Consider the following 24,378-nt stretch of genomic DNA (forward strand, 5'->3'; position numbering starts at 1 on the left):
TTCCTGGTGTACAGGAAACCATTTGGCTTGTCACTCAGTGTAGTCACATAATAAAAACAACAAAATCACCAACTCGAAATTCCACCGTTATCCCAGACACCGCTTGGAGGCTTCGTAATATCATGGGTTATTTTTCCTGCTACACCTTAATATCCTCTAATATGGTGTTAATACAAACTACAACTGTATTAAATAATATAAATAACGTCAAAGAGGACAGCAAGGTGTAATATGCAAAATAAATGGCTCAGGAAAAGATGCTAAGAATCCTTCCATTTCAACGAGATAACGGCTTAATTTTCAACCCCGACTTGGGAGGCTTCATAACACCTCTTCCTCAGCGATTTATTGTGCACATTACACCTTAGTATTCTATTGTAGGTTACTGAGGCAACTGTGCCGAGATTTAAATTTAAGCCGGTATCTCTCATATAGGAGATTTCGTAACATTTCCTTCTCGGCGAACTATTTTGCACACTTAACCTTAATATCCTTTTGTGTGCGATTGATGCAAACTATGGCAGTATTAGCAAAGTATAAATATCATACAAGCCAACAGAAAGGCCTAATTTGAAAATGAATCGCTAAGGAAAAAGTGCTGCCAAGCCCACCATTCCAGCGATATTACGGATTAATTTTCAACTAACTTTGATCGTACCGTAACACTTCTTCTTCAGCGATTTATTTTGCACCATATACATTAATATTCTCTTCTATGTTACTCTGACTTGCAACTGTGCCGACATTAAAACTTCCGCCGAAATCTCTCATATAAGCCTTGGAGATTCCGTAGCGTGTCTTCCTCGGCGATTACTTGGTGCATATACCATAAAATCCTCCAGTATGTTATAAATGGAATCTACGTCGATTCTAAAAGTGACAGATTACATGGAAATCAATATTAATGTGTAATATGCAAAATAAACTGCCGAGGAGGAGGCACAACGAAATCTTCATATTAAGGATATTTTTAAAACTTGGCGCCGAGCCTGAAGCGACAGCCTCTTGCTTTTGTGTTAATTTTATGGCTGGTGTGTGTGCTGCATCGCTTATCTCTGGGATATGAGCCTTATTACCAGCATCATAGAGCTGCCTTACACTGGCATCCACTAGCAGGGTACGTAGCAACTTTACCTAAGCCATTTATCCCGTACATTATACGTTAACATTCTCCTGTAGGCCATTTGTAGCGTTTTAATACCGACATGGTTTTCGTCAATAACATGCAAAATAATATTGATGTGTAATGTGCAAAATAAATCGCTAAGGAAGAGGAGTTATGAAATATCCAGCGTCTCAGAATCTGACCCTTAACCGTCTCAATCCGGTGACATAATGTATTCTTGTGAGTCGAAAATTAATCGGCGGGTTGAAAGGGTTAAGGGATTATACTAGCACGTACTGTACAAGGCATTTTCGTCCTCACGTTTCAATTTCAAATCCCGCGCGTGTTCTCTGCTTGGCTTTGGAGATTTCGTTTCATCTTTACCAGTTTATTGCGCAAATTGGCCCTTAATATCCTCTTTTGTATTATCAACGGCAGCTATGTTGATAATGGAAAGATATGAGTAACGTACAAGAGACTATCAAGGTGAGGTAAGCCAAACAAATCGCCAAAGAAGACGTGCTACGAAATCTCCAATGCCGGCGAGAATACGAATCCTCTTGTTGCGTATTTGCGTACCGTATCATCGTTGCGTATTTGCGTACCGTATCATCGTTGCGTATTTGCGTACCGTATCATTGTTGCGTATTTGCGTACCGTATCATTGTTGCGTATCTGCGTACCGTATCATCGTTGCGTATTTGCGTACCGTATCATCGTTGCGTATTTGCCTACCGTACTATTGTTGCGTATTTATGTACCGTATCATCGTTGCGTATCAGCCAGTGGTACAATACGGTACAACAGTGTCTTCAATCGGGTCATCACTGCCCCGTATCATCACTGCAGATCCGTATCACAACACAGCACACGGCATTACCACTGAACCCCAGTGTTTTGTCTGAGTGCAGCAGTGAATGGAGACTGCACGAGAGCAGTGGCGTATATAGGTCCGTGGAAAGGGGGGGGCCACAGGGGTGAATCCAGAATTTTGTTAAGGGGGGGGCGAGCGAAGCGAGCCTCTACAGCTGGGGGGTCTGGTGTAAGCCGCCCCAGGAAATTTTTTGGAAATCAAGCACTATTAGGGGCATTTTGAGGCCTCAGGAGGGATACATTGCACTTATTTGATATTCAGCGGCAAAACAATATAAAGAAGATTAAGTATCTTGGCTGAAACAAAAATGAGCTGTTTGAAAAATATTTAAATAAGGAATTCTAGAGTACCCGGTATGTATTAAAAAAAAAAAATGGTAGATCACATGCAATTGTTGATTCCTACATTCCTGGAAGCTGCAATGTTCATTTTTGTCACATTTAAAAAATTAAACTAAAACTCGCATTAATGACTTAGAGAGAGAGAGAGAGAGAGTACTGTATGTGAAACACTGAGCAAATTAAACTATAACTCGCATGAATGAAGTTGAGAGAGAGAGAGAGAGAGAGAGATTACTAAAGTCGTGATCATTTGAAATCCAGCAGGCTATTTTTACGGCTGAATTCATTGATTACTTGTATATGTATTTACATCTGCAGATATGTAGGCCTACTGGGACAAAAGGGGGGGGGATGGCCGAGTGCACCCCCCCCCTATATACGCCACTGCAGGAGAGAATGGAGAAGGAAAGACTGACTACGAGGGTGTGTGTAGGTGAAGTGGAGGCAGGGAGAGGGAGGGGGAGACAGAGGATGAGGTGGAAGGATGGAGATGGGAGGTATATTGAGGGAGGGGGGAGTGAGCTGGGGGGAGGGCAGTCAAAGGATGGGTGACAGCGATTTGGAGGCGTTTTGTCTGTGGCCACCCGTTGCGGGATTAGGGCATCGGGCTATAGATAGATAGATAGACAGACAGATAGATAGATATATAGCACTGAGTTCATCTACTTGTATTATTGCATAGTCAAAGGCAAGGAAAGGCACCACGTTGGCGGGTCAAAACTGTACACAAGTAGGCAGGGGTAGGGTGCATCGCGTGTTGGCTGACGTACATTGCCAGCATGGGAGTGCATTGTACAAAAACAGTGAACACAGAAGATAACGAACAAAATCACACACACATAATAATCTGGGCAGCCTTAGCATTGACCGCTGGCAAGGTGGTCATGTTAGCGCTTTGGATATTTCCTGCACTGGATGACCTCTGACCCCTGACCTGGCGGTATAGGTCATGCGGGTACGAGGCACACTTTCCTTCTCTCTCTCTCTCTCCCATGATTATAAGGAAAAGAAATGGAGAAAGTGTGAAGGAAAGAGAGAGGGAGGGGCAGGAGGGAGGAGAAGAAAGGTAGAGTGGTAGGAAAACAAGAGAGAGGAAGGGAAGGGGTGGTGGAAGGAAAACAGAGAGAGAGAGAGAGAGAGAGAGAGAGAGAGAGAGAGAGAGAGAGAGAGCATTAGATGTAGAAACAGAAATGGCAGTTGAGGATGCAGGCGTAGAAGTAGTAGTAGAGGAAATAGAAGTAGATATTGAAGTAGATATTAAAGTAGATATTGAAGTACTAGAAGCTGAGGAATTAGAAGTAGAAAAGTAGTTGTAAAATTAGAAGTAGTAGTGGAAGTAAAGGTAGACGCAGGAAAAACAGAAGTAGAATAGTAGTGGAAGTAGTAACATAAAAGTAGTGGATGTGGAAGTGAGGAGGAGGAGGAGGAAGAGGAGGAAGAGAACGAGGAGGAGGAGGAGGAAGAGAACGAGGAGGAGGAGGAGGAGAAAGAGGAGGAGGAGGAGAAAGAGGAGGAAGAGAAAGAGGAGGAGGAGGAAGAGAAAGAGGAGGAGGAGAAAGAGGAGTAGGATGATTTTACACAGGATTACACAGGAAAGCAAACAGCAACAGACCTTATGGTCCTTTCGAGGCTGCTTGTTAGAGAAAACTATGACTACAAGATCTAACTCTACATGCTGAAGGATAAGGATAGTAAAGCAAGAAGGCTCCCCCCACCACCAAACCCTCCAGGAAAAAGTGAGAAAAACCCACCATGCAGCATGGAAAAACTGACGGAAATTTTATAGGAAACACTGGAAAGGAAAAGTCACATTCTATAATGCTTTGTCAATAAGCTACCCGATAGAGTAACCTGAAAGAGAAAGTAAACAATTAAAATAATAGTTACGGCATGACATTATAAACCGGTACATTGAGCTAATGGGAAGTCTGTGGACATTACGTGGAAGCTACACACTGCACAGTGTGGATGTTTAGGGGTGGTGCGGCAGCCTTGCCTGGCGCTTTTAAGGTAGGCAGCAGTCAATCAGGCCCTAGCTCCGTTCGCTCCACTGAGACAAGGAACTCTCCCATGTGGGACAAGTACACAAGTTTCATCCTGAAGCAGTGACCCCTGGTACATTAAAAAAATCCCGATGGTGGTCACTTGACTAACAGGGACCCTCAGTGATCCACAGCCCATCACAGGTCGAAAGTAAGAGTAGTGACCGTTAACTCAGGGTTATCTGTGCAGATCCTAATCTGTGCTTATATTGCTTTGTTTGCACTGAATAAATTGAAAATGTATAATAACGTGACGCAACACTATGTACGGGTACGTTGTTTACGCTTTCCCATGATTTTGCAGCCATTACTTCTGGTTTGACTCGACCGGTCTATATCAAAATATTTATTCATGTCTAAGTTGTCATATCCCTTCATGATTTTGAAAACTTCAATAAGGTCCCCTCTTAACCTGCGCTTCGTTAGGCTGTTTAAGTTCTTCAAGACGTTCCTCATATGGTTTGTTTCTAAGTCGTGGTATCATTTATGTGATTCTTCGCTGAATTTTCTCTAATTTTTCAATGTCCTTTCTGTAGTACGGAGACCAGAATTGCACACAATACTCAAGATGGGGGCGCACTAGCGAGTTGTACAAGGCAAGTATGACTTTTTCTGATTTAAACTCGAAAGTTCTTCCAATAAAACCCACTAGCTTGTTTGCAATTTTAACCGCATCGGTACACTGCTTGCTTGGTTTTAGGTCATTTGATATTATCACACCAAGATCCTTTTCACTGTCTGTACTTGATAACTGAATATTGTTCATTTTGTAATTCGCATGGACATTGTTACTTCCAATATGAAGTACTTTATATTTTTCTGTGTTGAATTTCATTTGCCATTTTTCTGCCCAGGAGAAAGAGGAGGAGGAAGAGGAGGAGGAAGAGAAAGAGGAGGAGAAAGAGGAGGAGAAAGAGGAGGAGGAGAAAGAGGAGGAGGAGGAAGAAGAGGAGGAGGAGGAGAAGAAGGAGGAGGAAGAGAAAGAGGAGAAAGAGGAGGAGGAGGAGGAGGAAGAGGAGGAGAAAGAGGAGGAGGAGGAGGAGGAGGAGGAGGAAACAGAGAGAAGAGGGAAGAAAGGAGAGAAGAATGAAGAAAGGAGAGAGAGAAAGGAAGAAAGGAGAGAAAGAAAGGAAGAAAGGAGAGAGAAGAAGGAAGAAAGGAGAGAGAAGAAGGAAGAAAGGAGAGAGAGAAAGGAAGAAAGGAGAGAGAAAGAATGGAAGAAAGGAGAGAGAAGAAGGAAGAAGGGAGAGAAAGAATGGAAAAAAGGAGAGAGAAGAAGGAAGAAAGGAGAGAGAAGGAAGAAAGGAGAGAAGGAAGAAAGGAGAGAAGGAAGAAAGGAGAGAGAAGAAGGAAGAAAGGAGAGAGAAGAAGGAAGAAAGGAGAAAGGAAAGAGAGAGACAGAATGGAGGAAAGGAGAATAAAAAGCAAGAAGAATAAAGAAAGAAAAAGGAAAGAAAAGAGGAAGAAGAGGAAGAGGAGGAAGAAGATAAGGAAGAGGATGAGGAAGAAGAGGAGGCAGAAGGAAGAAAAGGGAGAAAAGAAGAGGAGGAAGAATAGAAGAGAAAGAGGAAGAAGAGGAGGAAAAGGGAATAAGGAAAGGAAGAAGAGGAGGAGGAAGGAAGAATAGAAGAAAAGGAAGAAGAGGAAATGTAGGAAGAAGAGGAGGAGGAAGGTCAGGAAGAGGAGGAGGAAGGTCAGGAAGAGGAGGAAGAAGATTAGGAAGAGGATGAGGAAGAAGAGGAGGAGGCAGAAGGAAGAAGAAAAGGAAGAAAAGAAGAGGAACAAGAAGAGGAAGAGGAGGAAGAATAAAAGTAGAGGAGCAAAAGGAAATGGACGAAGAAGAGGAGCAGGAAGAAGGGGAAGAGGAAAAGAGGAAGAGGGGGAGGAGGAAGAGGAGGAAGAAAAAAAGAAAAAGAGGAAGTGGTGGTAGTAGTAGTAGCAGTTGTTGTTGTTGTAGTAATAGTAAGAACAGAAGGAGGAGGAGGAGGAGGAGGAGGAGGAGGAAGAGGAAGAGGAAGAGGAAGAGAAGGAAGATGAAAAGGAACAGGAGGAAGAGGAAGAGGATGAAGATGAACAGGAAGGGGAAGAGGAGGAGGAAGAAAAGAGGAAGAGGAAGAAGAGGAATAAGAGGAAGGAGGAAGAAGAAACAATGTATAATATCCAGCTAATCATCTCTACAATCATTATTACGTTTATTAAATGACCTGCACAACACAAGCCGCCAGTGGGTAAGCATTAACTACTGTAACTGAAGCTTTAAGTAAGTGTACAACAATAACAACACCTTCCTTACTCCATATAACATCCAAATAATTACCACATTCAGAAAGCAATGAGTTTAAACCGGTAAAGTAGTTGCAGTAAGAGGAAATTATCAAAGACCCTGCACTCACAAACTGGAGGACGAAGATCCAAATGGCTGCCCTTGCCGGTGGCGTCGTGGTGGCGGGGCAGTGCACCTCGCGTCTTGTAGCACCTCAGCCTGGCCTCCTGTCTCCCCCACACCTTGACACCCACACCAGCGCCAGGCCACCAGCGTCCACAGCCACTCGTGTCCTCGAAGATCACGCTGAGACCAAATCACACACAAAAATAAAGATGACTTCCTGCTGCGATGCTTCTTAGGAAAAAAAAGTGGTGGCAAGTGTGTGGGAGCAGGGCAGGTGGCAGGTGCTGGGCAGGGCAGGTGTGCCAACCGTGCTGTGTCAACGCGTCACTAACCCACCTGCCACACACCACATCCTACGTAATCCATAAGCATCAAACACAACCACACAGAGTACTAGCTAATCTGTCAGCATCTCTGGCTTAATACAAAAGTGGCTCTAAGAGTTTCGCATGCCGAGACAACTACTCTTATAGGAAATAAAATGAGACAATATCAGGTCTCGATCTGTGAGTGCATCTGAAGTATTGGTACACCTGATGTCCACACATGCACGACGCACCACATCACCTGAAGTTGCCACCGATCCAATTTAAAGCACCATTAATTATATTCTATGATCCACTTTACACGGCTCAGTTGTTTATAATTTTTACCTTATGTAATTATAATACGATAGGTTTGTGAAGAAGAGATGATAAGGAATACTACAATACAATATTTATTTACACTAAACAACCGCATTTCTTCATACACAGTTTATAGAAGAGGAGGGAAAGGAGGGGGAGGTGGGGGGCTTTTGAGGGGGGAGAGTAGGGGAATGTGGAGGCAGCGGTAGAGGAGAAAGGAAGGGGATGTCTTCGGCTGCTTCAAGATTCATAGTAAAAAAGGTACGAACTTAGTGATATGAGCACTGAATGATAAAAACAGCCTCAGGGCAATGTGATGGAAAATATGAACAAAGAGGAAGGCCAGCTGCAGAGATGAACGATAAGTATCCAGAGGCGAACGTTGGGTAAGATGAAGAACGTGTATTTTTCATCCAGTGTTTTTATTTTTCATTATGGTTCGCACTTGATGAACCTAATATTGGAAATAATGTTAAAGCTTTACACCAATTTAACAAGATGCTAATACGCTTATATACACCGATTCATATGAGAGAGAGAGAGAGAGAGAGAGAGAGAGAGAGAGAGAGAGAGATGGTGCCTTTTTGTTTTGTTATATTTTTCAGAAAGTTTTCATCTGCATTGCAACAATCAAACAGCTCCTGACTGACGCAGATCATTTTTTGCTCATCTGTCAGCAGACGTGGTACAGTTTTTGCGGCAACACGATGCATCTTCAGTTTCTTTGTTAAAATCATGAGGCAGGAACTTTTACAGATGCCAACTTCTTGGGAAACATCACGGACAGTCAGGCGACCACCTTCATGGATCACAACACGCACTGTCTCAGCGTGATCGTCATCTCTTGACATGGAAGGCCGTCCAGATTTGGGATCGTCTGTAGTGGATGTTCTTCCTATATGAATCGCTGGAGCCGCTTGTGATATTGTGTACAGCTCAAACATTCCTCCCCAGAAGCCTGCTGGAACATCTGAAAAATCTCTGCAAAAGTTTTTCCCAATCTGAAACAGATTTCCCACCAACACGTTGCTCTTCAAGGTCCTTCATTGTTCAGCTGCAACAAATCAAGTGCACTAAACACACATTCACTCAGGTACATGTATCTCGATGACTTAATGGAGTGATGCGGCAAGTGTTAGACTAAAGCTCAAAGTTGCCGCTACACAGCACTCCCACTGCAATCACACGAAGCCGGCTATAATAACTCAAAGACAAACGGCCACCCCTTACGAGATTATGGTGTCTGGCAATAGATAGATAGATAGTGGTAATAGTAGCAGTTGTTGTAGTTGTAGTATAGGGTGTCACATATGCGCACTTTCCCCTTTATGGAACAGTTCTCTACTGCACAAGGAAATCAGTGATATGGGTCTACATGCTGTATACTGATGTAGGCTATAGTGCACTGGCGTCATTGCCTTCATATAATTTTTAGATGCCAAAGGGTGGTTAGGTTTTATTTTCATCGAATGTTGCTCGCCTAATACTTCCCCAGCATCCCTGCTTGTCGAAAGAGGCGACTAAAAAGGGCCTGTTTGTCTCCAGCCTTTTTCTCCTTACTGTCTTCTTCTCCTCTTCTGTCCAACCTCTTTTCTTGATATTTCCGTTTTTCTTCTGGCAGTTTATTTTCCCTCTACTCCTGCAGTGCCATATAGCCATATATGGCTTGGTGCTAATGCTTCACTATTCCTTGTTTTGTATCCTATATTATGATGTATATAGTAGCAGAGAGAGCATTATGTACCATGACAATGCCGTCACTGTAACCTATATGTATAATAGCAGAGAGAGAGAGAAAGAGATAGAGAGAGAGAGAGGCTTTTAAATCTCGCGGGTCAACTCTTCTATTCTCAACCTCTGTGTTTCTCTTATATCGATTAGTTTGTTAACATTTGCGTATAGATATTGATGTATAGAAACGTACTTTTGAAGAAATCAGATAGGAAATAAGTATGAGAACTATATTACCAAAACTTAAAAAACCAAACCTCTACAACAATAAATACCTATAGTTGTGTGAAAAACATTATTTTTTTATATTTATGAAATAAGCACGTGTGATGTGAATATAGTGATAATTATGGTAAGCCAAAAATCGTATGTAAATGCTATATATATTGAAAAATTGGTAAAATTATGAGTTCGTCCCGAAGACGAGATTCTCCATTCCTCCGGTGTTTTGCTGCTCTGGTTTGGCGTCGGTGTTGAAATGTGAATTGTATTTTGAGTGTTTATATTGATATTTAGGATGAAAGGACGATATATTATGTGTGTATTGGCCACCTAGCCTGCCCTGGCATCTTCTTGGTCTACCAAAACGCTGCAGGTGAGTGTATAATGACAGAGCTGTGAGTAACTGGGATGAGGGTGACCGTGTGTGTTAAACGGCGAGTGAGAGGTTCTTGTCTGGTAGATGTGGACCACCCGTATGGGAACAAGGCTACTCCTACAGGTTAAATATTACGTCCTGACAGCATTAAATATGTTCAGCCTCAGTTTGGAGGTACGGCTGAATCTCCTTGGTTACTAATCCAATCAGCTCACCAGTCTGACCAGTCTACCGATACACTGCCAGTAACTTGGGGTAACCTAAGTTGAAAAGGGATTAAAGATTTTTGTCAGGTTAAAATAGGCGTATTAGAGTATGGGAGAGGTGCAAGGGAAAAGGACCAGGGGCAGACCAAGGGGTAGGGCCAATTTGTTTTTCATTTTGATTTGTAATGCTGCCTTCCCTTTTAATTTTATTTTATTTTTTCATTCTCTCATCAGAGTATGGATTTATTTTTTTTTACATTCATCAAAGTATGGATTTTGTTTTTTGTTTTTTACATTAATCAAAGTATGGATTTTTTTCATTTCCTTATCAAAGTACGGATATTTTACACTTTCTTGTCAAAGTACTGTATGGATATTTCACATTTTCTCATCAGTGTGTGGATTTTTTTGTTTTACATTTTCTCCTCAAAGTATGGATTTTTTTTTTTTTTATACATTACCTCATTCAGTTCTTTTTTATGATGGTTTTAATGTGGTTTGATGTATTTTTTTTTTTTTTTTCATGCCCATCTTTATTGAAAACGCAGTTTTTTACTGATTTGGGAAACTGGGAGAATCCAAGGCGAATCATTTCAAGTATATACAGTGTATGTATGTATATATACATGTACAGTAAACCCTCGATATAACGAACTAATTGGGGGGAGGGGTGGGGCGCTATATCCGAAAGTTGGCTGTATATGAGGGGTCGGTATTTCCGAGGGATTACCAAACTCAGTTCGCTATATAAGGGGAGTTGTTCTGTCCTGTGTGCTCAGACATAACCTAACCTAACTCTGTGAAGTTTTACATAAAGAATTCAATGGTTTATAAAGTTGCACATGTAAATACAATATTATATGAAGTTGTACATGTAAATAAATACCCACGGTATATATAATAAGGCCGAGGATGAGATGGAGGGATGGAGTGGAGAGGTATATGAGATAGGGGGGTGTGAGTTGGGAGCAGGGCAGTGAAATGGCGGGGGACAGGGCGACTTGGAGGCGATTTGTTTGTGGCCACCCCAAACGGGATTGAGGCGTCTGGCAATAGATGGATAGATATATAATAAGAATACAGTTTATTGTAATACTGTTACAGTACACTTATTGTGCCAGGAAGGGACACTGTTGAAGTACACTTATTACGCCAGGAAGGGACGTTGTTGAAGTACACTTACTGTGATAGGAGGCAGTACTGTTGTCACGGTGGGCTGATTCACGAACTTCCCTTATATTTAGCGACCTTTGTTTGCAAAGTCCAGGGGAAGTTTGGTTGTGATTTGTGCGTTCGTTATATCCAAAATTCGCAATACCAGGGTTCGTTATATTGAGGATGTACTGTGTATGTACAGTATGTATGTATATACACTCAGACCTTCACTTATGCGTAAATATGGCCAACAGTGTGCACCGCAGTTTTGAAAATGCATATAATTCAAATGGTATAAACAATACAATAAATAGAATATGGTCGACATTCTCCCCAGTTGGCATATTTTTGCCGCATTTTACTCATCTTTTTATACACACATACACATTTTACATCAGTTTTGGCTGCTAGCTTGAGTTTGTCAGCATTCTTTAAAATCAGCCTTATGGTTGACTCACGCAAGCCAAACTCCTGACTGATATTACAATTTCTTTTTCCTGCTTTCTTCATTTCAATAACCTTCAGTTTAGTTTCTGAATTAATCTTCTTGTTCTTCATGGCAGGTGGCGGTGCCTTGGTGAGAATTCATGATTCAGTGAATACAATGTATAACAAGTGAATTATGCCTGGTCGACCTGAACAATGCCAGAGCGTTTGAATACTGAGCGGGAGTCGGGACGCCAAGAATAAAGTGACCTGAGTCCCGCTTTTAGGCAGGACAGTCCCACTTATTGTTAAGTCTGTCCCACATTTTTAATTGTGACTGAAATATCCCGCTTTTTGTGCATATTATCTTAAATTTCCCGCCTTTAGAAAATTACTGTTACATAAGTTATAACATGACCTTTTTTTTAATGAAATTATAAATTAGTAAAATTATGAATAATCCAAAGAAAATTAAATACCAGAATGGCTCAGTCTTCCCAGACGTGCCTGCACAATTAAAAAATACAGTAATCCCGCATATTTCGCGGTAGTTACGTTCTTGTAACCCCCGCGAAAAGTCAATTCCGCGAATACTCTATTAACAATTGAAAACTTGCACTTGTGTCCACCATGCTGCCCATCACACAGTCCATGTCCATACTGATTGCGAGACAATTCGCCGTCAGACAATTCCCCGTCAAAACATGGACGATTCCCCTTCAGAACAATTCGCACCCTGGACGATTCCCCGCCATTCTATAAATATACTAATCAATACTTTCATCAATATACTTATTATTAATTAATCAATACTTTAATAACTATATTTCAGGGGGATCCAGCAGTCTATGTTCTGTAGCGTAGGTTCTGGATATTATTTATTAGTTGTACCTTTAGTCAATAATTAACTTGTTTCTTCCTCGCTGTAGTCGCCTTTGAATTATATTCTAGCGTCACCCATAGCTATCTTCATTAATGAAGGCGAATTGTTTTGTGTTTGTTGTGACTGCGAATTGTCCCGAAACCTCCATACTCATCCCGAAATACCTTCTTACAAGATTGAAAGCACATACTCCATTATGAAGGAAAAAAGTAAACACCGTACTGTAATACAAAATTATCTACACATTTATTAACAAAACAGTTCTAAATAAAAAGATGCATTAACTGGTGATAGCAAACACTCCCACGGTCTTTTCTTAGCTTGTCCAGTAACACAATTTTCTCTGCTAAGGTCATAACTTGATCGTTTTGTCACTTTGGAGTTCTTACTAATTGTATTATTAGCCTTTGGTGAGGCTGGCTTACGTCCTGGGGCCATGTGGAAAGCAAGTGGGAGGCAAGAGGCTCATATCATAGTGTGGTTACAACCACAACAGCCACCTAAGGCAGTCAGGCGTGGACTGAAGAATGCGGGACAGAGAGCAGTGTTGCCATATCCAAACAACGAAATTATGCTAGGGCAATGAAAAAATTATGCTAGACTGAGCATATTTGTTCCAAGTAAAAAATGATTTATGCTAACTTGAAGCTAAATGATAAAATTCTATACATATTCGTGCAACATATTAATTATGTATTGTTTACTATGAAAATATTAAAATGAACCTACATACAGTAAGAGGATAAATATCGGTATCTACCCATACTGCTTTTTCCCACGAAACTTACGTTTTTCTGATGGATTTTGATGTGATTCGTTCGATTTTGAGCATCATTTCCGTCGGAAATAACCAGATTTTGAGATATGACCCCCCCCCATCCCCCTGAAATAATCAGGGATCTTTGGGGAATCGGGGGTTATAGGGAGGGGGGAAAACACAGAAAATGGTCATTTCCGAATGAAATGAAGCTGAAAATCGAATGAATCATACCAAAATCCATCGGAAAAACCTAGGTTTCATGGGTAAAGTACAAAGCTCAAACTTATCCTAACCTAACCGAACCAAACCGAACCTAACCTAAAACCTAACCTAACCTAATCCAACCTAACCTAACCTAACCTAATCCAATCCAACCTAACCTAACCTAACCTAATCCAACCCAACCAAGCCCAAACTGAAAGTAACCAATTATTCAAACATCTTACCTTGTTCGTCTCTCTCTCTCTCTCTCTCTCTCTCTCTCTCTCTCTGATTTGTAGCTTTTATAAAATTATTCTAAAAATATTCTATTCCATTCTAAATTATGCTAGAATGATTCTAAAACTTCTAATATGCTAAAAAATATTCCAGACTCGAAAATTTGATCAAAATTATGCTAAAAGAATAAAATTATGCTAGATATGGTAACACTGGCAGAGGGGCCACAGGAAAGGGACAGAGGGTGGCGTGAGTTTACCGCGCTACAATTGGAAGCTGCGGGAATTTCATTTTTTTTTTTTTTCTGTATATTCAAGGATATTTTTATTGAACTTATTAATGCTAAGAAAATCCGCGAGAGGGCAAAACCGTAGACAAAAAATCCGCAAAAAATGCGGGATTACTGTACACATACAATACGAAAATTATTAAATCGTACTTTTGGGGATGGCGCCCGCATAATTGGCAAATCACATAATTCAAATGCACATTTTTCAAGGAGGTACTGTGTACAGTATATATACTGTATATATACATACAGTAATCACTCTAATATTCGGACGCCCAATATCCGAACATCCCCACTACCCGGACATAATCGTCCTGGGATCCAATATTCCCAAAATGGTCTGAAAACCCCAGAAATTAAAAAAATAAAACGATTTTTTCCCGCCCGTTTCATACTATACTTTTTTCCATACTATACTTACCTCATTTCACTCTTTAATGTCCTTTATTGGTGTGAATAGGGTGTTAGGAGCTATGCATGTGCAGTAGGAAGGTGTTTTTCTGAGTTAGGCTAGGTTAGGGTCCATAAGTACCAGAATGTTTATTAATGTATGAACATAGTTCTAAACCCTCATTTTATGTTTCTTTTGCATTTATTTCAGTCATTTATGTGCCTTATTGGTGTGATTTGGGTCTTAAATAGGTGCTATGCATGTCCAGAGGGAGTTGTATAGGTGTTTCTCTGAGTTAGGGTCCATAAGTACAAGTCCATAAGCTGGGGCCCAATATCCGGACAGGACCAATAACCGGACCTACCTATGGCTCTATTACGTCGGATATTGGAGTGATTACTTATATATATATATATATATATATATATATATATATATATATATATATACAGTAATCCCTCTAATATCCGGACGCCCAATAACCGAACATCCCCACTAACCGAACCTTATCGTCCTGGGATCAAACATTCCCAAAATGGTCCGAAAATCCAAAAAAATTGGAAAAAAAATCGATTTTTTTGCCGTCCGTAATTTGAACTTGCCGCGCGCGCCGCGTGAGAGCATTGTTTTGGTCCGTCATTCCTCCGACGTCCGATAGAGCGCCGCTGCATCCTCCCCACTTCCCGCCTGTCTCTCACCGCGACAAGACCTACGCTCTTCGCCATGGCTGCCCACGTGCTCGCTTTTGTGGTGGTGCCGTACTTGCTGCAAGGCCTCCTGCTGCTCTCTGCCCTACTCTTAGTGTGTGTGATGATGGCCCCGCCTCCTGAGAAAAGGAAGAGAGTGGTGTTGACTCTGGAGAAGAAACGGGAGATATTGGAGAAGGTTGATGCGGGTTGGTCTTCCTCTCGCATTCTCCGCGAGTTCAACCTGGCCCGGTCGACTTTGTTTGATATCAAGCGTTCCTGAGACAAGCCCATGCAGTACACGGCTGACTTCTCGTCGAGAAGCAAACGCAACGTGGAGAGGAAGGTTATGTTTACCCCCAAGTATGCAGAGATCGACCGCTCCACGTTGATTTGGTATCGACAGCAACGTGCAGCTGGTGTGATGGTACGTGGAACGGAGCTGAAGGCTGCTGCTGAGAAGTTTGCAAGGCTTCACGACGCCCTAGACTTCAAGGCATCCGAGGGTTGGCTCTTCGCGTTCAAGTTGCGACATGGCCTTACTAACCGTAAAGCACATGGCGAAGCATTGGACGCTAACGAGGATGGAGTGGACGAGTTTCGGCACAAGGTGAAAGGCTTGATCGACAGGGAGGGCCTCACTCTCGGTCAAGTCTATAACGCTGACGAAACTGGCCTATTCTATCGCTCGGTGCCAACGAACACTCTCGCCGATGAGACGGAGAAGCGTGTACCTGGCCGCAAGCTTTCTAAGGAACGGATATCTGCTTTGTGTTGTGCCAATGCTAACGGCATGCACCGGCTTAAGCCCGTTATTGTTGGCTGTGCAAAGCAGCCTCGGTGCCTTCGTGGGGTGATGGATGTCCTTCCTGTCGTATGGTACCATTCTTTGAAAGCATGGTTCACAGCTGTGATTTTCAAAGACTGGTTTCACCATCACTTCGTCAAGGAGGTCATACATTACCAGACGAAGACACTGGGAATTCCTCGCGACCAGGTAAAGGCTCTCCTTCTCCTCGACAATGCACCTGCCCACCCGTGCGACAAGGACTTGGTTGCTGAGAATGGCCGTATTAGGTGCATGTTTCTGCCACCTAATACGACTGCTCTCATTCAACCAATGGACCAAGGAGTGATCGTGGCAACAAAGCGCCTGTACCGTCGGAAGTTCCTGGACGAGGTGATGGTGGTTCTCGAGGACGAGGACGAGCGCAGGGAAGGACGTGACACTCGAGGCAAGCGGACTTTGGAAAACCTTCGCCGCTACAACATCAAGTCTGCGCTGTACAACTGGGCTAGTGCATGGAAGGAAGTCCCTGTGAAAACTCTTGAAAATGGTTGGTCTCGTCTGCTTCTCGGAACAGATGTTGAGTACGATTTCCTAGGGTTTGACGTGGATGACTTCCATGCACGGCTACGTATGCACGGCGACGATGTTGATGTGGACGATGTTCGTGAGTGGTTGGACGACGACGAGGGCGATCCTGGGTATCAGACGTTGTCTGATATCGAGATCGCGTCTTCGGTTGCTGGTGTCAGTCCCGAACTTGAAGATTCCGACGACGAAGGCGATGATGATGCAGACTCCGCCCAGCAGGACACTACTCCAGCCATCCCCAAGCTGAGCGCACTCCGGGAACATCTAGAGTTCGTCCTAGACTACCTGGAACACCCGGACTGCGACAGGGAGATGGGGCCCTTGGGACTCGTGGAGGAAGTGCGTGCTTTCCGGCAGCGCATCATCAATCGCCAGAATCGTCGGTCCTTGCGTCAGTCAACGATTGACAGTTTTTTCAGGCCCGTGACCCCCGCTGTGCCAAGCCCTGGTTCCACTCCGTTGCCTCCCCAAGACAGGCCCTCATGCTCCGAGCCACAGCCCAGCACATCAGCTACAGTGGAGTCACCGCTCGACGTGAGTTTGCGGCTGTCTTCAGAGTCTTCTGTAGTCGGTACGCCATCACCACTACCCACCGATGCACCCCTTGGACGCCTGCCAGTGATACTCTCGGGCTCTGACAGTGAATAAACAGCAAGAACTTCTCCACTAGACCACACGGGAATTTTGAGTGTTGTGCAGTGAAAAAACGGTGTGTTGTGTTAAGGTTTTCAATTTGGGAGAAAAGACTAAGTAGAAAAGAAATTTAACGTAACTAACCTTCTTTGTTTTGGCTTTGGAAACTTAAAAAAACTTGGGAAAAGTTAATGTGCAACACTTAAATTTAATGGAACATTATTTGGACTAAAGTGAACACTGTGAAAAGAACGGACTTCTGTGTGTTAGTGACTAAGTTCAGTGCAAGACTTCAGGAAGAGTGTAGTGCAAGTGCTTCAGGAAATCGTTCTTACTGTCAGAGTCCGAGAGGAGGCGGTTATTCATCGAGGTGGCCAGGGACTTGCTGTAAGTAGCCAAAATGTTTCATGTTGTACTATTTTCCATACTGTATTTACCAGAATGTTTCATATTGTATTTTTTCCCATACTATACTTACCAGAAAGTGTCATACTGTACTTCTTTCCATACTAAACTTACCTCATGCATGTGCAGTAGGAATGTGTTTTTCAGAGTTCGGTTAGGTTCGGTTAGGTTAGGTTCGGTTAGAGTCCATAAGTACCAGAATGTTTATTAATGTATGAACATACTTCTAAACCCACATTTCATGTGTCTATTGCATTTATTTCAGTCATTTATGTGCCTTATTGGTGTGATTTGGGTGTTAAATAGGTGCTATGCATGTCCGGAGGGAGTTGTATAGGTGTTTCTCTGTGTTAGGGTCCGTAAGTACAAGTCCATAAGCTGGGGCCCAATATCCGGACAAAACCAATATCCGAACCTACCGATGGCTCTATTGATCCGGATATTGGAGTGATTACTGTATATACTGTAGTGGTATATCTATCTATCTCTATCTCCATATATCTATATCTATCTCTATATATCTATATCTATCTATCTATCTCTATCTATCTATCTATTGCCAGACGCCTCAATCCCGTTTGGGGTGGCCACAAACAAATCGCCTCCAAGTTGCCCTGTCCCCCGCCATTTCACTGCCCTGCTCCCAACTCACACCCCCCTCTCTCATATACCTCTCCACCCCATCCCTCCATCTCATCCTCGGCCTCCCCCTCCCTCTTCCCCCCTCCACCTCACTCACATACACTCTCTTCGTCAGTCTTTCACCCTCCATCCTCTCCACATGGCCAAACCACCTCAGTGTGTTCCTCATAACGCTTCCTGTCACATCCACATCCACACCACAACGCTCCTTTATATCCTCATTCGTCAGCCTGTCTCTCCACGTGACTCCACAGGCTCCTCTTAAATAACTCATTTCCATTGCTCTCACTCTTGACTTGTGTCCTTCCAACAATGTCCAAGCTTCACTTCCGTACGTTAGAGTTGGTATCACAATACTGTCATGTAGTAACTTTTTCACTTCCATGCTCACTTCCCTGTTTCTTATCAATGTTTTCAAGGAACCAGCAACCTTTCTTCCCTGCTGTACCCTTTCAAGCACTTCACCCTCCAAACCTCCATCCTTACTCATCACACTACCCAAATACTTAAACGTACTCACATTTTCCAATTCCTCACCATCCAACCTTGCTGCACATTCACTAACTTCACCTCTCTCAAAGACCATCACTTTACTCTTCCCTACATTCACCTTTAGGTTCCGTTTCTTACACACTCTCAAACTCATCCACCAAGCCTTGCATCTCCCCTTCGTCTTCACTCAACAACACAGTATCATCTGCAAACAACAGTACAGGGAGTTTCCAAACACTATCCTCTCTCACCAGGGCCACTCCAACATCCACTACCCTACCTTGTACCTCTTTTATTACCCCATCCATGTACAGATTGAACAACCATGGAGACATGACACATCCCTGTTTCAACCCAACTTTCAAAGAGAAAATTCACTTAGTTCACCATCCACACGCACTGCAGCCTTCGCACCATCGTACATACTCTTCACAGCATTCAACAACTTCCCATCTACTCCATATATTCTTCACACTTTCCACAATCCTTGTCTATCCACCCTGTCATATGCTTTCTCCAAATCCATGAAAGCTGCATACAACTTCTTTCCCTTCTCTAGAAACTTTTCCACTAAAGATCTAAGAATGAATATCTGATCTACACAACCTCTTCCCTTCCTAAAGCCTCCCTGTTCTTCTCCAACTAATTTCTCTGTTCTTTCTCTAACTCTGTCTATAAGTATCCTACCATACACTTTTCCTATTATACTAAGAAGACAAATGCCCCTATGATTACCACACACTTCTTTTTCCCCTTTTCCTTTGTACAAGGGAATAATTATACCTGACTTCCAATCCTCCGGGACTCTACCTTCCTCCCAGGCCAATCTGCACATCTTCCACATCCATTCTACTACTATCTCTCCCCCATGCTTCAGCATTTCACCACACACTCCATCAATTCCTGCGGCTTTCCCCGATTTAACTTTCTTCATTTCTTCCACAACTTCTATCCTACTGATTTCTTTCTGTCTTCTCACCTCCCTCCTTCTCCCAGCCATTCCCCAGCCACTTATACTCTATATATATATATCTATCTCTATATATCTATATGTATATATATATATATATATATATATATATATATATATATATATACAGTACCCTCGCGTCCGACACGGTAATATGTCATGCACAGGTCCCGTGTTGGACCAAAAACGTGTTGGACAAACAATAGAGCTTATGGGGAAAAATGAATTATGTCAGCAACCCTAGGAAAAGTCACCCTAAATACCTACCATATACCTTTATATATATTGGTACTACTGTAATTATAATAAATGGTGCTGTACGATGAATGATAACTAACCTTTTAGGATAGTGTTGGTGGGCTTGGTGGGAATGGAAGGTGATAGTCCTACTGGGTCCCCGGATGATGGCTGCTGGTGTCAATAGCAGGTAATGGCTGCTGCTTCTCCTCAACCTCCCTCATAAATCCTGCGAAATCACACTCTGAATCACTATCCTCATCCACATCCATGGAGGGTCCTGCTTCTGCCTGTCCTAGTACTCCGTAAGCCTTCACTGCTGCCAGGATCTTGTCTTGCTTTTTTATTATGGTCCTCAAGCTGGCTTCATTCACATCGTAGGCCTTGGCGATGTCCACTTTCCTCTCCCTTTTCTTCTTCCTCTCGATTTCTAGCTTGGTGGCCTGAGGGAGGTGCCGCCGCTTCTTGGGGTTCTCAGAAGGCTTCCTAGGCATCGTGAGCAGGGTAAAATGTAGTAACAAGGGCAGAAAATGCAGCAAGAAAAATGCACCTTCCAATGCGAATTATGCGACTGAGTGGCACTGTGGCGGGAGAAATTTAAGCAAAACATCACGTGACAGCAGAAGCATTTTTGATTGGGCGACATCACGATCACGTCACGATAGCGGATGGGGGAGGCAACTTGATCAGAAGTTTTGATTGGCTGTCAGCATCACAGGAACGTCCAGTATGACCGTGTTGGACCAGGGGTGATCGTGCTAGAGGCGAACTCTGCGGATTTTGCCCACTTCTCGGAGCTCTGTGCGTGTTATGCTAACACACTCGTGTTGCAGTAATTAAATCGTATTAAATAATACTAATTACTGTATTTGCTCTCCGTGCTGGACTAACACGTGTTGGACGCGAGGGTACTGTATATATATATATATATATATATATATATATATATATATACTGTATATACAGTAATCCTTCCAATATCCGACATAATAGGGCCATAGGCAGGTCCGGATAGTGGTCCTGTCCGGATATTGGGCCCCAGCCTCCTGGACTTGTACTTATGGACCCTAACTCAGACAAACACCTATACAACTCCCTCTGGACATGCATTGCACCTATTTAAGATCCAAATCACACCAATAAGGGACATAAAAGACTGAAATAAATGCAAAAGAACCATAAAATGAGGTTTTAGAGGTGAGGTTATACAGTATTAAACATTCTGGGTACTTACAAGTGCCTGGCTCCTGGACTGGTTTGAACTGCCAGTTTGCAGTCCTCAGTTAATCCTCTGCACTCTAGATTCTAATTTCTTAACACTGCACAACACTGTAAATTCCCGTGTGTTCTAGAGGCGAGGTATTGCAGTTTATTCACTGTTTATTCACAAAAAACAGGCACCTGTGGCTTGCACTGCTATAAGCAAATGCTCTCGATCGGAGTTAGGCTGTGACTGTTGATGATGGCGGGGTAACAGAGTTGCCAGATCGCAACGGCCACATTACCAATATCCTCAACTTTCATTACCAAATTTAACTTTTTGTTACCAAATTCATAAAGCTAGCATTTATTCTTCACTAATTATATAAACAAGTGGAAATACATGTAATCACTCTCCTTATAATTAACACCATGTTGATTATTTTCACGCTATGTAGGGTAGCAGATTAATGAGAGAGAGCAAACAATCCACCATCTCCATCCTGTGTATCCTCATACATGTGAAAAATCCATTTGGTAATGCATTATTCTGATTCATTACCAAACGAATTTTTCATTACCAAATTGGCCCACACTTGGTAATGAAAAATACCAAATGGCAACCCTGACAGGGGAGGGGGGAGGGGGGTGGGGGAAGGAAGGAAGGGGTGAAGGGACCATGGTGTAACAGCTGTTTGGCGCCATGCGGCAATTTCAAATTATGGGAGGGAAAAAAAGTCAGATTTTTTTTCGAATTTTTTTCGTTTTTTTGCCCATTTTGGGAATATTGGATCCCAGAACGATTATGTCCGGTTAGTGGGGATGTTCGAATATTGGGTGTTCGGATATTAGAGGGATTACTCAGTAATCCTTCTAATATCCGAACAGCCAATATCTGAAGATCCCCACTAACGGGACATAATCGTCCCGGGATCCAATATTCCCAAAATGGTCCGAAAACCGCAAAAATTATAAAAAAAACCCGAATTTTTCCCGCCCGTAATTTGAACTTGGCACATGCGGCGCGGGACAGCTTTGTTGTGACGTGTCATTCCTCTGACTTCCGATAGAGCGCCGCTGCATCCTCCCCGCTTTCTGCCTGTCTCTTATCGCGAGTGCACGCTTATCGGCATGGCTGCCCACGTGCTCGTTTTTGTGGTGGTTCCTTACCTGCTGCAGGCACTCCTGCTGCTCTCGGGCCTCCTATTAGTGTGTGTGATGATGGCCCCGCCACCTGAGATGAGGAAGAGAGTGGTGTTGCCTCTGGAGAAGAAACGGGAGATATTGGAGAAAGTAGATGCGGGGTGGTCTTCTTCCTGCATCCTCCACGAGTTCAACCTGGCCCGATCTACTTTGTTCGATATCAAGAGATCCCGAGACAAACTCATGCAGTACACGGCTGACTTCTCGTCGAGAAGCAAACGCAACGTGGAGAGGAAGGTGATGTTTACTCCCAAGTTTGCTGAAATTGATCGCTCCACGTTGATATGGTATCGACAACAACGTTCTGCTGGTGTGATGGTACGTGGAACGGAGCTGAAGGCTGCTGCTGAGAAGTTCGCCAGGCTTCACGACGCCCTAGACTTCAAGGCATCCAAGGGTTGGCTCTTCGCGTTCAAGTTACGTCATGGCCTTATCAACCGTAAAGCTCATGGCGAAGCTTTGCACGCTAACGAGGATGGAGTTGACGAGTTTCGGCACAAGGTGAAGGGCTTGATCGACAGGGAGGGCCTCACTCTCGGTCAAGTCTACAACACTGACGAAACTGGCCTATTCTATCGCTCGCTGCCAACGAACACTCTAGCCGAGGAGACGGAGAAGCGTGTACCTTGCCGCAAGCTGTCCAAGCAACTTATATATGCTTTGTGTTGTGCCAATGCTAACGGCATGCACCGGCTTAAGCCCGTTATTGTTGGCCGTGCAAAGCAGCCTCGGTGTCTTCGTGGGGTGATGGATGTCCTTCCTGTCGTTTGGTACCATTCTTTGAAGGCATGGTTTACAGCCCAGATCTTCAAAGACTGGTTCCACCGCCACTTCGTCAAGGAGGTCATCAATTACCAGACGAAGACACTGGGAATCCCACGCGACCAGGTAAAGGCCCTCCTTCTCCTCGACAATGCACCTGCCCACCCGTGCGACAAGGACTTGGTGGCTGAGAATGGCCGCATTAGGTGCATGTTTCTGCCACCTAATGCTACTGCTCTCATTCAACCAGTAGACCAAGGAGTGATCATGGCAACAAAGCGCCTATACTGCCAGAAGTTCCTGGACGAGTTGACGGTTGTTCTCGAGGACGAGGACAAGTGCAGGGAGGGACGGGACACGCGAGGCCAGCGGACTCTGGAAAACCTTCGCTGCTACAACATCAAGTCTGCAATCTACAACTGGGCCAGTGTATGGAAGGAAGTCCCTGTCAAGACTCTAGAAAATGGTTGGTCTCGTCTGCTTCTCGGAACAGATGTGGAGTACGATTTTCTAGGGTTTGACGTGGATGACTTCCATGCACGGCTACGTACACATGGCGACGATGTTGATGTGGACGATGTGCGTGAGTGGTTGGATGACGACGAGGGCGATCCTGGATATCAGACATTGTCTGATATCGAGATCGCATCTTCAGTTGCAGGTGTCAGTACCCAGCTTGAAGATTCTGACGAGGACGGCGACAATGATGCGGACTTCTCTCAGCATGACACTACTCCAGCCATCCCCAAGCTGAGCGCACTCCGGGAACACCTAGAGTTCGTTCTGGACTATCTGGAGGACCCGGAGCACCCGGACTGCGACAGGGAGATGGAGCCCTTGGGACTTGTGGAGGAAGTGCGTGCTTTCAGGCAGCGCATCATCAATCGTCAGAATCGTCGGTCCTTGCGTCAATCAACCATTGACAGTTTTTTCAGGCCCGTGACCCCCGCTGTGCCCAGCCCTGGCTCCACTCCGTTGCCTCCCCAAGACAGGCCCTCATGCTCCGAGCCACAGCCCAGCACATCAGCCACGGTGGAGTCACCGCTCGACGTGAGTTTGCGTCTGTCTTCAGAGTCGTCTGCAGTGGGTACGCCATCACCATGACCCAGCGACGCACCCCTAGGTCACCTGCCAGTGATACTCTCGGACTCTGACAGTGATTAAACAGCAAGAACTTCTCCACTAGACCACACGGGAATTTACAGTGTTGTGCAGTGAAAAAAACAGTGTGTTGTGTTAAGGATTTACAGTTGTGAGTGAGAATACAATTTTGAAACAACATTTAACGTAAATAGACTTGTTTGTTTTTGCTTTAGAAAATGGTTAGAAGAATGGGAAAAGTTAAAGTGCAGAGTGCAACACTTAGTAAGTTACATTGGAGCATTAGTTAGACAAGAGTGCGCAGTGTGAAGAGAATGGACTTCTGAGTGCGAATGACTAAGTTCAGGGCAAGACTTCATGAACAGTGTACTGCAAGTGCTTCAGGAAATCCTTCTTACTGTCAGAGTCCGAGAGG

This window comes from Coenobita brevimanus, chromosome 52, assembly GCF_032717465.1.
Source record: "Coenobita brevimanus isolate Jiangsu-jjx chromosome 52, ASM3271746v2, whole genome shotgun sequence".
In the NCBI taxonomy this organism is placed as follows: Eukaryota; Metazoa; Arthropoda; class Malacostraca; order Decapoda; family Coenobitidae; genus Coenobita; species Coenobita brevimanus.